At 42.3% G+C, this 17,733-nt stretch overlaps 1 protein-coding gene across 1 annotated transcript in view; it reads right to left on the reverse strand.

Annotated features, from left to right (window-relative positions):
• The window catches only part of LOC126424560 (cytochrome P450 4C1-like), a 258,546-nt gene that overhangs the window by 240,552 nt on the left and 261 nt on the right, over positions 1-17,733 (reverse strand). The window lies entirely within an intron of this gene.

Consider the following 17,733-nt stretch of genomic DNA (forward strand, 5'->3'; position numbering starts at 1 on the left):
ATGGGCTGATTCAGTTGTCCCTACATATGGATTTATGCAACCCAAAGTGCCTTCAGATACTACATGCACGATTTTCATGTTTATTTATATCACTATATGCAATCTGTTGATAAAGACCTTTTTGTATCAAATTGATTGCAGTTAAGTTCCCAATCCGGGGCAAATTATTTTGTTTCACCTGAGTGGTTCAGTAGTTAGGTTATTGAACATCTGCTTATTACTAGACACAGTTCGTGCGTTTTCGTCAGGGTCAACAGTAGATTTGGGCAGCACATACCGATAGTCCGTTTATCTGCATAGTTTAGTTTCCCACGGTCTTTAGTATGGACATGGACTGCGATTGTTGTGTGTGGATGCGAGCCGGGTTGGTGACACTTCGCTCGCAGCTTCAGGCTGTGATGGCTTCAGTTACACAGCTTGAGGCTGCAGTGGATGGGCACGACTGTTGTGGACCGGCCTTGGGGATCCAACGGATGTCCAGCAAGTCAGAGATCTCCCATCGGTCCTCACCGGTGGCCAACCCAGTTACTGCTCGCACTGAAGTTGACCCCTCACCTGTGGTCGAGTGGGAGGTCACCCCAGGGCGAGGCAGGCGGCGAAAGACTTCCTGACAAACAGGTTCCAGTTGCTCTCTGTGGCTGACACTGTGGCTGACCCAGATGCTGTCACCTATCCTGTTTCAGAGGAAACCACTCAGCCTGCAAGATCCGGGCAATCACAGAGGGTGGGATTATTGGTAGTTGGAAGCTCCAATGTTAGGCGCGCTTTGGGGACCCTTAGGGACTTGGCTGACAAGAAGGATAAGAAAATCAATGTGCACTCCGTTTGCATACCGGATGGAGCCATTCCAGATGTGGAAAGGGTCCTCATGGGTGCCATGATGAGCACAGGATGCAGCCAACTGCAGGTGGTTGCTTACGTCGGTAACAATGATGTGTGTCACTCTGGATCAGAACAGATTCTCTCTGGTTTCGACCGGCTAACAGAAGTGGTAAAGGCTGCCAATCTTGGTTGCAAGATGAAATCAGAGCTGACCAATAGCAACATAGTCGACACGACCGATTGCGGACCTATGGTACAGAGCCGAGTGGAGGGTATGAATGAGAGGCTCAGACAGTTCTGCGACCGTGTAGGTTGCAGATTCCTCGGCTTGCGCCAAAGGGTGGTTGGGTTTTGGGTTCCGCTGAATAGGTCAGACGACCACTATACGCACGAAGCAGCTACACGGGTAGCAGGGGCATTGTGACGTGTACTGGGCGATTTTTTAGGTTAGAGCGTCTCGGGAAAACACAAGAAGGGCTTCAGTCACAAAGTGTACGGGCAGAAAACAGGAAGAAAGTGCATACAGGAACCATTGGTATAACTGTTGTAAATTGTCGTAGCTGTGTTGGGAAAGTACCAGAGCTCCAAGCCCTAACAGAAAGCATTGATGTTCAAATCGTTATAGGCACTGAAAGCTGGCTAAAGCCGGTTATAAGCTCAGCCGAAATTTTTGTGAATTGTTCCGAAAGGATAGGCTAAACACGTTTGGCGGTGGCGTGTTTGTTGCTGTCAGAAGTAGTTGTCACGAGATTGAAATAGATAGTTCCTGTGAGTTAGTATGGGCAGAGGTCACTGTTGGCAACCGGAATAAAATAATAATTGCATCCTTCTACCGAACTCCCAATTCAGAAGATACAGTTGCTGAAAGGTTCAAAGAAAACTTGAGTTCGATTTCAAATACGTACCCGACTCATACGATAGTAGTTGGTGGTGACTTTAATTTACCCTCGATATGTTGGCGAAAATACATGTGTAATTCCGGAGGTACGCCCAAGATATCATCCTAAATTGTGCTAAACGCATTCTCTGAACATTATTTCGAGCAGTTAGTTCATGTACCCACGCGAATAGTAAACAGTACTGAAAACTTGTCCATTATAATTATCCGGGCTGTTATGCCGTGGTCGGTTGATGAATTCTGTGTCGATTCCCAATGTTTCGTCTCCGACTGCCGAAGACATCTTCAAGGGGGTTGTTAAAAATGTAACGGAGAGAATAGGGAGGATCTTGACGAGGCGGAATATTACCGCAATTTACAAGCCAACCAGGAAGATACAGGAATACCTTAAGCCTGCCAAGGACGCTCGCAAACCACTGGAAAAAGCTGGAGTGTATAGGATCCCATGCACCTGTGGTGATGTTTATGTGGGTACCACTAAAAGAACTGCTTCTAAACGTTTGGAAGAGCACAAGGGAAATTGTAGAAGAGGAGAAACGGAACGATCAGCTGTTGCGGAGCATGCTTTCCAGCCAGGGAACCACAATATTCGCAAGTACTAGCGGCCACAAGCGGATATTACGAAAGGCTCTACAGGGAGGCAACCGAAATCGCCAAACACCCAAATAACTTCAACCGAAAGGAGGAGGGCGTGAAATTAAACGGTATCTGGATGCCGGTGTTGAAGATGTGTACCACCCGTCCACTACTGGGTGATGGCAACGGTGATCGAAGGCGACGGACAGCGGCCAATTGCACTGACGTTTTCAAAACACGTGACGTCAAGCCGCGGCGCGGGAGCGCGCGGACACTTGAATTTAGCGGCAGTCAGTAGCGAGCCAGTGGGTGTGTTGGACCTTCCATGAAGCTACGGACCCACTTCAAGATGTCTTCCGCAGTCGGAGACGAAACGTTGGGAATCGACACAGAATTCATCAACCGACCACGGCATAACAGCCCGGATAATTATAATGGACGTGATATTTCCGGCCGTGAAAGTCTACATTTTAGTATCAGTTGTGAAAACACACTTGACCTCTTAGCAACAAAACATCCTGAGTTAATAACGAGCATCAGAACCGATTGAGGGATTAGTGAACACTCGGTTGTCGTAGCGAGATTGAATATTTCAATCCTCAAATCCTTGAAAAATAAGCCAAAAATATACCTATTCAAAAAATCAGATAAAAATTCACTTGACGCCTTCCTGAGAGACAATCTCCGCTCCTTCCAAATTAGTAATATAAGTGTACACCAGATGTGGCTTAGATACAAAGAAATTGTTTCGGCAGCAGTTGAGTGATTTATACCACATAAATTAACAATCGACGGAGCTGATCTTCCTTGGTACACAAAACGAGTTAGAACACTGTTGCAGAAACGACGAAACAAACATGCCAAATTTAAAGAGACGCAAAATCCCCAAGATTGGCGATCTTTTACAGAAGCTCTTAATTTAGCGCGGACTTTAATGCGAGACGCGTATAACACTTTCCACAACGAAACTTTGTCTCGAAACCTGGCAGAAAATCCGAAGAGATTCTGCTCGTATGTGAAGCATGATAGCGGCAAGAAACAATCAATGCCTTTTCTGCGCGATAGCAATGGAGATACTATGGAAGACAGTGCTGCCAAAGCAGAGTTACTGAACACAGTCTTCCGAAATGCCTTCATAAAGGAAGACGAAGTAAATATTCCAGAATTCGAATCGAGAACAGCTGTCAGTAACGTAGTAACGTAGAAGTAAATATCCTCGGAGTAGTGAAGCAACTCAAATCACTTAATAAAAGCAAGTCTTCTATTCCAGACCGTAAGCCAATTAGGTTCCTTTCGGAGTACGCTGATCAATTAGCTCCATACTTAACAATCATATACAACGGTTCGCTCGACGAAAGATCCGTACCTAAAGACTGGAAAGTTGCACAGGTCACACCAATATTCAAGAAAGGTAGTAGGAGTAATCCACTAAATTACCGGCCAATATCGTTAATGTCGATATGCAGCAGGATTTTAGAACATATATTGTGTTCGAATATTATGAATTACCTCGAAGGAAACGGTCTATTGATACACAGTCAACATGGGTTTAGAAAACATCGTTCCTGTGAAACACAACTAGCTCTCTATTCACGAGAGGTGCTGAGTGCTATTGACAAGGGATTTCAGATCGATTACTTATTCCTGGATTTCCGGAAGACTTTTGACACTGTACCACACAAGCGGCTCGTAGTGAAATTCGTGATTATGGAATATCGTCTCAGTGATGTGACTGGATTTGCGATTTCCTGTCAGACAGGTCACAGTTCGTAGTAATTGACGGAAAGTCATCGAGTAAAACAGAAGTGATTTCTGGCGTTCTCCAAGGTAGTGTTATAGGCCCTTTGCTGTTCCTTATCTGTATGAACGATTTGGGAGACAATCTGAGCAGACGTCTTCGGTTGTTTGCAGATGACGCTGTGGTTTATCGACTAGTAAAGTCATCAGAAGTTCAAAACTTACTGCAAAACGATTTAGAAAAAAATCTGAATGGTGCGAAAAGTGGCAGTTGACCCTAAAGAACGAAAAGTGTGAGATCATCCACATGAGCGCTAAAAGGAATTCGTTAAACTTCGGTTACACGATAAATCAGTCTAAACTAAAAGCCGTAAAATCAACTAAATATCTAGGTATTACAATTACGAACAACTTAAATGCGAAAGAACACATAGAAAATGATGTGGGGAAGGCTAACCAAAGACTGAGTTTTATTGGTAGGACACTTAGAAAATATAACAGACCTACTAAGGAGACTGCCTACACTACAATTGTCCGTCCTCTTCTAGAATACTGCTGCACGGTGTGGGATCCTTACCAGATAGGACTGACGGAGTAGATCGAAAAAGTTCAAAGAAAGGCAGCACGTTTTGTATTATCGCGAAATATGGGAGAGACTGTTACAGAAATGATACAGTATTTGGGCTGGAAATCATTAAAAGAAAGGCGTTCTTCGTTCTGACGGAATCTTCTCACGAAATTCCAATCACCAACTTTCTTCTCCGAATGCGAAAATATTTTTTTGACACCGACCTACATAGGGAGGAACTATCACCACGATAAAATAAGGGAAATCGGAACTCATACGGAAATATATAGGTGTGCACCGTTTCCGCACGCTATATGAGATTGGAATAATAGAGAATTGTGAAGGTGGTTCGATGAACCCTCTGCCAGGCACCTAAATGTGATTTGCAGAGTATCCATGTAGGTGTAGATGTAGATGTATGGGGACACATTTTTGCAGAAGGCTATTTTTTTCGGGTTATTCAAAATGTACGTGTTTCTCGAATAATTCGAAAAGTGCAGCCCTTAGCAAAAACGTATACCAGAACAAAATTTAAGTACTAGAAATTTGCTACAAAAAGATCGTGTTCGCGTTTTCTGTAGGTCTAATTGCTTGCGCATAGTGATCAAGAGAATATGTACATCGTGCACGTGGTAGTAGAAAGCGTTGCACGTTGTATAAAACCCCTCAGGTAGGAGCTGCTAAACAATTGAGTAACACAATGACTGGATGTCAAATGAGCTGATGAGTCTTCCTGGCTGTGCAGCCTGGTCGATGAAACTTCTCGGTTCCTGACGTTACACCCACATCTTAATGGTGGTGCTGAGTCTCGCCGACTAAAGAGTAGGATGTCGAAGAGCAACATATTACTGTGTAAAGTGGGCACGATCGAGTTTGTGCGTGAACAGGAAAGATAATCCTTCTCAGAGATAAAAGGTAACTATCGACTGTGTGGTGTGCGTACTGTAAGACCTTCGGTACACACACCATCAGATTATTTGACTTGTCGCTCTAACGAAGTAGGCGAGTGTCAGCAATATGTTTCGTGGTCTTATCGTGGCGTGTTTATCTTCTGCCGTTAGGTCAGACGATAGAAATGCCACTTGCATGCTTAGAGTAGCAGATTGACGGTGAACAACTTTAAACATAACTTGATTAATTTTCACACACATTTATTAAAATAATAAAAAGCATGGATATTACGTAACTTGATTCTGGATGCTGTTTGCAATTGACAATCTGAAGTTCCTTTGGTCTTGGTACATTAATCTTATTCTCACATATCTCTGATACTTGACAAAGTGTCTATTCATTTATCTTCATGGCTATGTACAGGAATATGATAATCTTATTAGGCGCAGACTGAAACGACTACAGACTAATGCAGACTAATGCAGACTGACTAATCAGAGGTCTGTAGACTCGTTATAATATCTCGCGCGTTCATGTATCACTGTGCGAGTGTGATCTGCGAGGAGAAAAGGTTCTACGTTAGCAGAAATCTCATTGGCCGCGTTACATATTAATACGCGGATCGGCGGAAGCAGAATTTGGTCCGCCTCTAAGGCAGCGCCATCTGACGAGCGCTGCGCCTGCGCTGTTGAGCTTAGGGGGCGCGCTCTATTGGGAAAGTTGTGTACGAGCTGACTACGCGGAACTATGTACACAACAGACTGTCACCTGTCAAAGCCACTGTCCATGCACCATTGACTTTCACTGCTTCTTCTTTTATGTAAAAATTACGACTATGCTTACATATGAGGGCTATTCGGAAATTAGGTTCCGATCGGTCACGAAGTGGAAACCACTGTGAAAATAAAAAGTGTTATATTTGCAACTGTTAGCTACAGCTTCTAGCTACTTCTTTACATGATCACGTTCCGAGTTATACCATTGTTCTAGCGTTGCACCAACTTTCCAGTACCCTCGACAAAGGAGGCAGTTGCCTGTGCTTTCCCCCAATTCTCTACACTGGTCTACAGTTCGTTGTCTGTACCAAAAACGTCGTTTCCATAGCCACCGCTTCAAGAGCAGAGATGAAACTCAGGGAGATTCAATTACGAACTGTATTGTGGGTGATCAAATACTTTCCATGGAAAACGCTGCAGGGGTATCTTCGTTGCCTCTTCGCCATGCGGCCGAGAATTGTCACGAACAAGGAAGCGCATTGCATTTATGTTATGTGGGCTGCATAACATCAGGCGGCATCTGTCACCAGGCCCTCATACTTCCTGGGAGACACTATTTTCTAGAGATCTTTGCGCACTCGCCATGCACTCAGGACTAAGAAGAGCGACGTGACGCAATTGACGGGCATACTAGAGACACTGCCCAACACATATGTGCAAAGCTCCATCGGATTTTTCGATCGATTAGAAATAACTTTCCGAATAGCCCATATACTTAGATGACTTCTCGATATAGTTGCTGATAATAGTTTGTCATAGTAGACAAAATTTTGGTTTTGGAGATCTTCACTTCATGATTTCCTGGCTCAAGAGTATGCTGTGCTGCAGCTCATTTTTCAATTTTCCTCAGTTGTCAAAGGCTTTTGTGTTCTTTCAGTCTTGTATTCACCCTTTCCTCCAAGGTCTGATTAGTCAGCTGGCAAGACAGTGCCATGAGGAGCACCTCCAAGGATGTGCAGCGCAGTTCTGGACAAAACGTCAGGAACCAAAACGTTTCTTGCGGTTGTAGGGTACGCACCAGAAGAAAGGGTTACTGGAGAATATGGGTTTGGAACCAGGAATGAGAAAGGAGAGAGACTAATTGAGTTCTGTAATAAATTTGAACTAATAATAGCGAATACTCTACTCAGGACTCACAAAAGGAGGAGGTACACTTGGAAAACGCCGGGAGATATGGTAAGATTTCAATTACATTATACAGGGTGATTCAAAAAGAATACCACAACTTTAAAAATGTGTATTTAATGAAAGAAACATAATATAACCTTCTGTTATACATCATTACAAAGAGTATTTAAAAAGGTTTTTTTTCACTCAAAAACAAGTTCAGAGATGTTCAATATGGCCCCCTCCAGACACACGAGCAATATCAACCCGATACTCCAACTCGTTCCACACTCTCTGTAGCATATCAGGCGTAACAGTTTGGATAGCTGCTGTTATTTCTCGTTTCAAATCATCAATGGTGGCTGGGAGAGGTGGCCGAAACACCATATCCTTAACATACCCCCATAAGAAAAAATCGCAGGGGGTAAGATCAGGGCTTCTTGGAGGCCAATGATGAAGTGCTCTGTCACGGGCTGCGTGGCGGCCGATCCATCGCCTCGGGTAGTTGACGTTCAGGTAGCTACGGACAGATAAGTGCCAATGTGGTGGCGATCCATCCTGCTGAAATATGAATTGTTGTGCTTCTTGTTCGAGCTGAGGGAACAGTCAATTCTCTAACATCTCCAGATACTGTAGTCCAGTTACAGTAGCACCTTCGAAGAAAAAGGGACCAAAAACTTTATTGGCTGAAATGGCACAGAAAACGTTCACCTTAGGCGAGTCACGTTCATACTGAGTTGTTTCCCGCTGATTCTCAGTGCCCCATATACAGACATTGTGACGGTTGACTTTCCCGTTAGTGTGGAAAGTTGCTTCATCACTAAACACAATCTTTGAAACGAAAGATTCATCTGTTTCCATTTGAGCAAGGATAAAATCACAGAAGTCGATTCTTTTAATCTTATCAGCTGCAGACAGTGCTTGAACCAATTTCAGACGATAAGGTTTCATAACTAATCTTTTTCGTAGGACTCTCCATACAGTTGATTGTGGAATTTGCAGCTCTCTGCTAGCTCTGCGAGTCGATTTTCCTGGGCTGCGAACAAATGCTTGCTGGATGCGTGCTACATTTTCATCACTCGTTCTCGGCCGTCCAGATCTTTTCCCTTTGCACAAACACCCATTCTCTGTAAACTGTTTATACCAACGTTTAATACACCACCTATCAGGAGGTTTAACACCATACTTCGTTCGAAATGCACGCTGAACAACTGTCGTCGATTCACTTCTGCCTTACTGAATAACACAAAAAGCTTTCTGTTGAGCGGTCGCCATCTTAGCATCAACTGACGCTGACGCCTAGTCAACAGCGCCTCAAGCAAACAAATGTACAACTAAATGAAACTTGATAGCTCCCTTAATTCGCCGACAGATAGTGCTTAGCTCTGCCTTTTGTCGTTGCAGAGTTTTAAATTCCTAAAGTTGTGGTATTCTTTTTGAATCACCCTGTATTATGGTTGGGTAAAGATTCCAAAGTCATGTACTGGATTGTAACGCGAACCCAGGAGCAGACAGAGACTCAGATCGCAATTTACTTAGATGAACAACAGGCTGAAGTTTAAAACCCAGCTCAGGAAGAATTAATGCGTAAAGAAGTGGAAAATGGAAGTATAAAGCAATAAAGAGGTACGGTTCAATTTCTCTGAGGCTACATATGCTGCGACAATGGAAACCTCAATAGACTATTCCGTTGAATACGAATGGATATATCTAAGATGGGTAGTCACAGATGTAAGAAAGAAAGACATTAGTACAAAGAAGGTAACAGAAGAAATACTTCAGCTGATCGATGACAGAAGGATGTACAAAAATGTTCAGGGAATCGAGGAAACAGAAATAAAAGTCACTTGGGACTGAAATAAATAGGAAATGCTGGGAATCTAAGGCGTCATGGCTACATGAAAAATGTGAAGAAATCAGAAAGGAGATGATTGTCGAAAGGACTGACTCAGTGAGTAGAAAAGTCAAAGCAACCTTCGGTGAGATTAGAAGCAAGGTTGGCAACATAAGGGAATTCCACCCTTAAATACTGAGGAGAGAGCAGATAGGTGTAAAGAGTAGATTGAAGGCCTCTGAGAGGGGGAAGACTTGCCAGATGACGTGATAGAATAAACAGGAGTCGATATAAAAGAAATAGGGGATTCAGTTTTAGAATCAGAATTTAAAAGAGCTTTGAAAGAGTTAAGGAAGAATAAGGCAGAAGGGATATGATCCATAGCAGCTTTAATGTTGCCGGACACGACACTCCGCTGGCGCTACTAACTACTTGTACAGCCGATATCGATCCTGGTCGCAGGCCAAGGCAAGGATCTTAGGTCGAGGAGTGTGTTGTTGGGTTCGGCGGGCCATGGTACCGGTAGTTAGCGGGAGGCCAGGTGCCTGGCGAGTTGCTTTTGCGGTACTCCTGCAGCTCGGGCGTGGAGCACGTGAAGCCGCGAGTTGTTAAGTTGGTCGCATTTTCCTGGCAGGATTAAGAACTGATAGCGGCGAGTTGAGGGAAGGGCCGCTGACCCCTGCGTGTAGCTTGATCAGCAAGCACCGGGCCAACTCTGGAAGCTTAGATGTTACCGCACCTGTAGATCATCTGCACGAATTGGAGGCAATAACACCCCTGCTTGGAACGCTGGAAATGATCTTTTATTCGTTACCGAAAGCTCATGTCTGTGTTAATGTTGAATTAAAATCGACATGTTCAATACTGAGTGATTGTGTGGATGCTCACTGGTCAGTGCAGCTGATTTTAATCTTTTCTTTTCGAGGGCACATTCATTGCAAATGTATGAATACTCATGTCTACATTTTTGTATGAATACTTTCTGTCGCAAATTGAGTTGATGTAATTGGGACTGCGTATCCAAGACAACGCACCGATAGAAGTGCACGCGCCCTGGTATTTGGATTTGCTGGTGGTTGTAGTGCACGTCGTCAGTTTTCATGGAATGTTAAGGAGCATGAAGCTCTTGACTTGTATGTGTAGCTACATCCGCAACAAGATAATATTTCCCGTATCTTAGGTACTGTATTTGGCAAGTTATGTCTATTCCAAGTTTTAAGTCCTCTTTTAAGTGGTATAAAGTTTTAAATTTTTTTTATTAACAAATTGATCCTGCTCAAATTCTTTAAATTACTGTGAGCGTTGTTATTAATTTTTAACAAGGTTTTCAATTTGTAATCAAAATAAGTGTTTCCACAATGAGATTTTCACTCTGCAACGAAGTGTGCGCTGATATGAAACTTACTGGCTGATTAAAACTGTGTGTTGGACCGAGACTCGAACTCGGGACTTTTCCCTAGATCCAGAATTCGAGTCTCCGTCCGGCACACAGTTTTAATCTGCCAGGGAGTTTCATACCAGCGCACACTCCGCTGCAGAGCGAAAATCTCATTCTGGAAACATCCCCTAGGCTGTGGCTAGGCCATGTCTCCGCAATATCCTTTCTTCCAGTTCTGCAAGGTTCGTAGGAGAGCTTCTGTGAAGTTTGGAAAGTAGGAGACAAAGTACTGGCGGAAGTAAAGCTGTGAGGACGGGGCGCAAGTCGTGCTTGGGTAGCTCAGTTGGTAGAGCACTTGCCCGCAGAAGGCAAAGGTTCCGAGTTCGAGTCACGGTCCGGCACAGTTTTATTCTGCCAGGAAGTTTCAAAATAATTGTTGTTAAGTAATGAAGTGTATTACATCATATGACAAATGACGAAATATGTGGGTCCACTTCCATGTGCTTTTCTTTAAATTATCCCAAACCTTGTGAGATATCAGGATAGGATACATTCCATCGGAACTTTTAAAATCACTGGCGAAACGAAAGTTCACATTCGTGCGTTGAATGTACGAGTCTGGCGATATACCGTCTGATTTTTGGAGGCATACTATTCATACAACTGTGAAGATTTGCAACAGCCAGCAAGTGCGAGAATTATCACAGAATCAGATTAACAGCTCATACATCCAAACTGCTGACAAGAATAATATATAGAAGAATAGAAAAGAAAACTGGGGTTGTTTTTGATGACGATCATTTCGGCTTTACGAAAGGTAAAGGCACCAGAGATGTAATTCTAACACCGGGGTTGATAATGAAAGAAAAACTAAAAAAAAATTGAGACACGTTCATAGGATCTGTCGACCTGGAGAAAGCGTTCAACAATGTAAAATGGTGTAAAATTTTAAAAATTCTGAGCAAAATAGGGGTGAGCTATAGGGAAAGACGAGTAATATACGATATAGCCAAGAGTCAAGAGAGAGCCATAATAATACACCAAGAACAAAGTGCTCTGATTAAAAAAGGAGTAAGGCAGGGATGTAGTCTTCCGCCCATAGTGTTCAATCCACACAAGGAAGAAGCAATAACGGAAATAAAAGAAAGGTTCAACAGTGGAACTAAAAGTCAAGGTGGAAGGATATCAATGATAAGATTCACTGAGAACATTCCTGTCCTTAGTGAAAGTGAAGAATAATTACAGGAAGTGTTGAATGGAATGAACAGACTACTGAGTACAGAGTATGGATTGAGAGAAGATTGAGAAAGATGAAGTAATGCGATATAGCAGAAGTGAGAACAGCGAGAAACTTAACATCGTAACTGGTGATCTCGAAGTACATGAAATTAAGGAATTCTGCTACCTAGATAGCAAAATAACCAATGATAGTTGGAACAAGGAGGACATAAAAATCAGGCTAGCATTGGTAAAAATGGCATTCCAGACCAAGATAAGTCTACTAGTATCAGACACATGCCTCAATTTGAGGAAGAAATTCCTGAGAATGCGCTTTGGATCACAGCATTGTATGGTAGTGAAACATGGACTGCGGGAAAACGGAACAGATTAGAATCGAGGCATTTGAGTTGTGGTGCTACAGAAGAATTTGGAAAATTACTTTGACTTATAACGTAAGGAGTGACGAGGTTCTCCAGAGAATTAGTGAGGAAAGAAATACGGCGAAAACACTGACAAGATGAAGGTATAGGATGATAGGACATCTGTTAAGACATCACGGAATAATTTCCATGGTACTCGAGTGACCTGTAGAAATGTAGAGAAAGACAGAGATTGGAATTCATTTAGCAAACGATCGAGGATATAGGTTGCAAGTGGTACTGTGAAATGAAGAGTGTGGCACAGAACAGGAATTCTTGGCAGGCACATCAAACCAATCAGAAGACTGGTGACTCAAACAACAACGTTATAAGGGCTGCATGAGCCGATGAGCACAGCTAGAGACTGCTTGAGATCCAAAGAGGTGGGTTGGTCAGGGTGAATGTGAGGAGGGAACGGACCGAGAGCGTTGGTGAGGGGGAGATGCATGAAGCAAGGAGAAGGTGCAGACAGCTCGTTGAGGGTAAGGCAGAGGTGTATAGAGAAAGAAGAAGTAGAATATGATCAGAAGAAGGGGGAGAATGACATGATCAAAAAGAGGAGTTGGAAGAAATGGACAAGGAGGAGGAGGAAAACGAGGAGGAGGAGATGAAGAGATGGAAAGAGTGAGGAGGAGGAGATAAACAGATAGGGGTGCGAGGATACACGGGTGAAGCCATGAGGAAAAGGCTAGTTTGTCAATATGTTTGAAAACAGAGTCATAAATCCCATTTTGGGAGCCATTAGTACTCAAAACCAGAGTATTAGTAGAAATATCCAGTCACACTAAGAAAACTGATAGATCAGTAAAAAAGCTAAAAAAATAGAAATTTCTCATACTTTAGCAAATGGCATGCTACAAATGGAACAGCTGGAAGGCACTACAGTGTTTGCGTGTGTTACAACGAAGACAGTATCAAACGAATTTCGAAGATACATTCAAAAAATATGTTTTGAAAGACTTTTTAATTTTTACCGATGCATTCTTGAAACATAAGCAGATATGCACAGACATGAGATGTCTACACGCAGGCCCATAAAATATTCACTAAATTGTAAACTTCTTTTACTATAGCTATAAATTATCTGTGAATACACTATATCATGGACGTTACAAGCACTGTTGTACACTCAGTTTAATCTTTGGTGCTGTCAATGTTATTATTTACTACTCTACATTAAACATACTTTATATGTATGTTTAAGTTCTATAGTACAGACTGATTATTCTTTAGTGCTTTGAGCCAAATTGAAAAGGAAGTCACCACGCTGGAAATGGAATACGTACTTTACGTAACGTCATGTAAGTTTTCCATATTATCTCAGTTTGTATCTTTTACAGTGTATATTCTGACGATGCTCTCGTTCATTTGAAGACCGAAATCAGTAAACAAAAATACTACATGCGACTTGTGGCTGTACCCAAGAAGTTATTTTTTTTCGTAAAAACTAAAATGTAATAAAATGAAACCATTTATAGATGTTCAGAATGTAACTATATGAACAAATTAATTTGCAATGTGAATGTAAAGTGACTCGTTCCACATCATTACGATCCATCATGTAAAATTCTCCATGGAACGTGTAGCTAACTAACTAACGGTGAACTGAGCTGTTTAGGAATGTAGATCCAAAAAGGTGAGCACAAACGGTGACAAGTTTGTTTCACCTGTTGGAAGCCATTACGGAGATGCTAAAATGTAAATGTCGTGTGACTAGGGCCTGCCATCGTGTACACCGTTCGCCAGGTGCAAGTCCTATGATTTGACGCCATTTCGGCCACTTGCCCTGCGATAGGGATGAAACGATTATGATTAGGACAACACAACACCCAGTCCCTGAGACGAAAAAATCTCCGACCCAGACGGGAATCGAACCCGAACTCTTAGAATCCACTTCCTGTCTCGCTGACGCCTCAGCTACTGGGGACAGGCAGATAAATGCTGGGAAACTTGAACTGACAGACGCTTGTACATAGAAGCACAACTGTTCCTTGGAAGTCTATACACATGGCGAGGAAAGATTCTCACGAAGAGTGGACGCTGATGGCAGTTCCCGACAAGGAACGCTGATGACGTAGGTGGTTTTCGGCGCGCACTCTTGGAGATGTGACCAGTGTCTGTCAGCAGAGATCTGCAAGCGTCTGTGACGCTGAATGTGGTCCGCGCCATGCAGTTGTTATACGCGGCGCACAGCTATTATACGCGCCCAAGCGAGCCAGAGCAAGCTAAGTGGCCTTCCGCAACCGCTGGACAGCAAAAAAGTTTGACCTAGCGCCCAGTCTCGAAGCGAGAGAGCGGCGCATGTTCCAGGAATTCCCAAGAGGTGGAAGAAAGATGCATTTATTAGATTGTGGTACGCTTCCTGCATTTTACTGATAACTAAAAGTTTAGAAGGGCTGGGTCCAAATGAAGATTAAGCATCTTTCGTAAAATAGAAGAGACAATTTATTTAAAACTACATAACAAGTCTGAAATGATACCTCCTGAGAATTTTTAAAACGATTTGGGGAGTGAAAACAATATTTCGATTAATACACAAGAACATCCTTTAGGATTCGTTGGAGCTTTGAAATAACAATTGAACAGTTCTGCTGAAGATTGTTAAGCGGCTTTTATACTTTACAGGAATCATAATGAACTTTACTAATCAGATCTCCTAAAGGGGAGAGATCATCTGCTCCTGTACGAAAGTCAAAATAAAATTTTACCAGCAAATGGGGTTACAGAATAACGGCGGTGTCATAAACGCAGAAACATAAGAATTGATACAAACCATCTTAGCCGACCAGTCGGGAGTACACTACCACGTCCGGCGCGTGGGCTGACCTTTAGGCCAAGCATGAGAAGAGAAGTTCAAAACCAATTCGAGATTTCGATTGCATTATTGGATGTGTTTTCAACTTTGGAAAGATCGATGGGACAAAGTCTTCTGGTGAGTGAGATAAGAATACAACGAATAGTTAGCATTAACATGTTATCTGCGCCTCCTTCCAAGGAACAGTAAACGACTCGCGAGGAACTCCAGAAAGAGGTCAGGACAGACTGATGACAAAATTCAGCACGTGAGAAGAGAATGCACAAATTAGCACAAAGTGACAGAAAATCTACGTACATTCGCTTACCCTGCTTTCAGTATTAAACAAGCACCCCAGGATGAAACCATTACTATTCTACTAACTACTTTGCATTTTAATCTTCACGCGAAAGAGAGTAAGTTACACAACAGCTCTCGGTTTCACAATTTAAGATTCACAAACACAATACTAAAATCAATATCCACAGCACTAATGTCTTACACGCAAAACAATCATCAATGCTGATACGACATGGACCTGCTGGTTAACGGCCAGGTAGGCACTGGCATCATGATCTATCATTAACAGAATACATTAGGGTGCGTACTGGCATCATGGTCTATCTGTCGTTAATAGAACACATCAGGCTGGATATTTGTACCGCTAATCCGTCGACACTTGCAAAAAGCGATGCTGTGCTCAATACAGAACTCGGTCAGATTTCGGTTACCGACAGTACATCTAACGACCATTATGATTATGGTGGGAATGGAAAATGCGGACCTACGAACTAGCCATCGAATTAAAATTAGGACGGCGGAAGGGGTCAAAATGGCCCCTGTCTTACGTTTTTCGTTCATTGTCATATCCAGTGTATTTACTTCGTTAATGAAATAATATGACCTTTTCTCATTTTTCCTCCTCTTTCTGAAGATGTTTTAGTATTTACAAAATATTTTAATTTGCTTCGCCATTTCATTCAGTATACCAAGAACGGCGGAAGGGGTCAATTTGACACCACTGTAGTATCTCTTCTAAATATAAGTAAAATATCTAACAATATAGTGGCAACACTGATCAGTAACACAGAGCAGTTGCTCCTCATTGTTGCAACTTGGAATTTGTACATTCCAGTCCGCCACAGCTTATGTTGTGTCACTCAGGCAGTCTTTGTCGTTAAAACACGTTTTCGAACATGTACCGTCAGTGTGGACTCTCTGATGAAGAAGTGTCACATCTCTCAGAGAATTCCGAAGTCGGAAATTGACTTCACTAATGAAGATGATGATTATGTACTGGCACAAGTGAAGATGAAGACATTGTGAACGAGGGGCGATTAGTGGAAGAGGATTCAGATGATGATATACGGCAATTATCACCTCTTTCACCAGGGACTGTTGGAAGCGTCTACAAAGATGATTGCAGGGGATGGAACAGTGTGGGAGATTTGAAGTTTTATTCATCTTTTGGAAGCTGTGAGCTGTGAATGTTCTGAAGGACACAGGAGGTCCCACGGCTTATGCTTGCCAACGAGTAAACAACTCTGTCATCAGTGCGTTCCGTCTTATTGTTGATGAAGCAATGCTGCATCTAATGAAGAAATACACAAAATAAAATGCTCGAAAGGTACTCGAAAACAATGACTGGACTGTGTCACTTGAGGAACACGAGAAACGGATAGCCATCATGTATGTTTGGGGTGTATTGTGCACAAAAGGTATGTCTGAGAATGATCTCTGGTTGTACTCTTGTGGGCCTGCTTTTATCAAGGACATTATGCTAAGGGACAGATTTCAGGAGCTTCTCAGGTTTCTCCGTTTTGATGAAAAATCAACCTGGGCTGAACGCCTGGCAGCCAAAAAATTTGCTCTTGTATCTGAAATTTGGGGAAAGTTCATTGAAAACATTATTTGCACTTACCACCCTGGAGTAAATATGACTATTGACGAGCAGCTGTTACCAAGCAAAGCAAGATGCAGCATTACTCAATTCATGTCAAACAAAGAAGACAAATATGGTCCTAGATTCTGCTTGGCTGTTGATGAAAGACAAAGTATATATGTAATGCTTTACCATACCTCAGCACAGAGGTCATGCATAGAGGGAAACAACTGCATCTCATGGAGCCATTTGTAAATCAAGGAAGAAATGTGACCACAGACAACTTCTTTACGTCTCTTCAAGCAAGAACATCAGGCAAAGCAAAAGGTTATGGGACTGAAATCACATAGAATGCGGAGGAAGTGCCAAATCAGCTTCCGCAAAGGCAACAAGACCAGCGAAAACTGAGTAAATTGCCACAAAGACATGTACAGAAAATGTGTGTGTAAAACAGAAATCACCTGTGTTAACTACTTCTATTAGCTTCAAATGACTTAAGTGAAAAGTAATACAGAGCTGTTTGTACAGCACATGTGAGAGTAAAATGGACCCAATATACTAAATGTGTCTAGAAGGTTGTATGAATAGTTGATAAATTGAAATATATATTTAAGAAACTTGTTTGTTGTAGTGACAATAAATTTGTATGATACTTTGTTGTTAAAATAAATTAGTAATTATTATTTACAATGGTATATAATTGTTGCGATTACTAGAAACAAAGTATGGATTAAGAAGTACTAAGAAAATACTTGCTTAAGTCAAATACGAAAATATTTTATGTGGGGTCAAAATGACCCCTTTGCGCCGTTTCAGGTATGTCAGAAACT

The sequence above is a fragment of the Schistocerca serialis genome, chromosome 10 (genome assembly GCF_023864345.2).
Source record: "Schistocerca serialis cubense isolate TAMUIC-IGC-003099 chromosome 10, iqSchSeri2.2, whole genome shotgun sequence".
NCBI classification, from domain to species: domain Eukaryota; kingdom Metazoa; phylum Arthropoda; class Insecta; order Orthoptera; family Acrididae; genus Schistocerca; species Schistocerca serialis.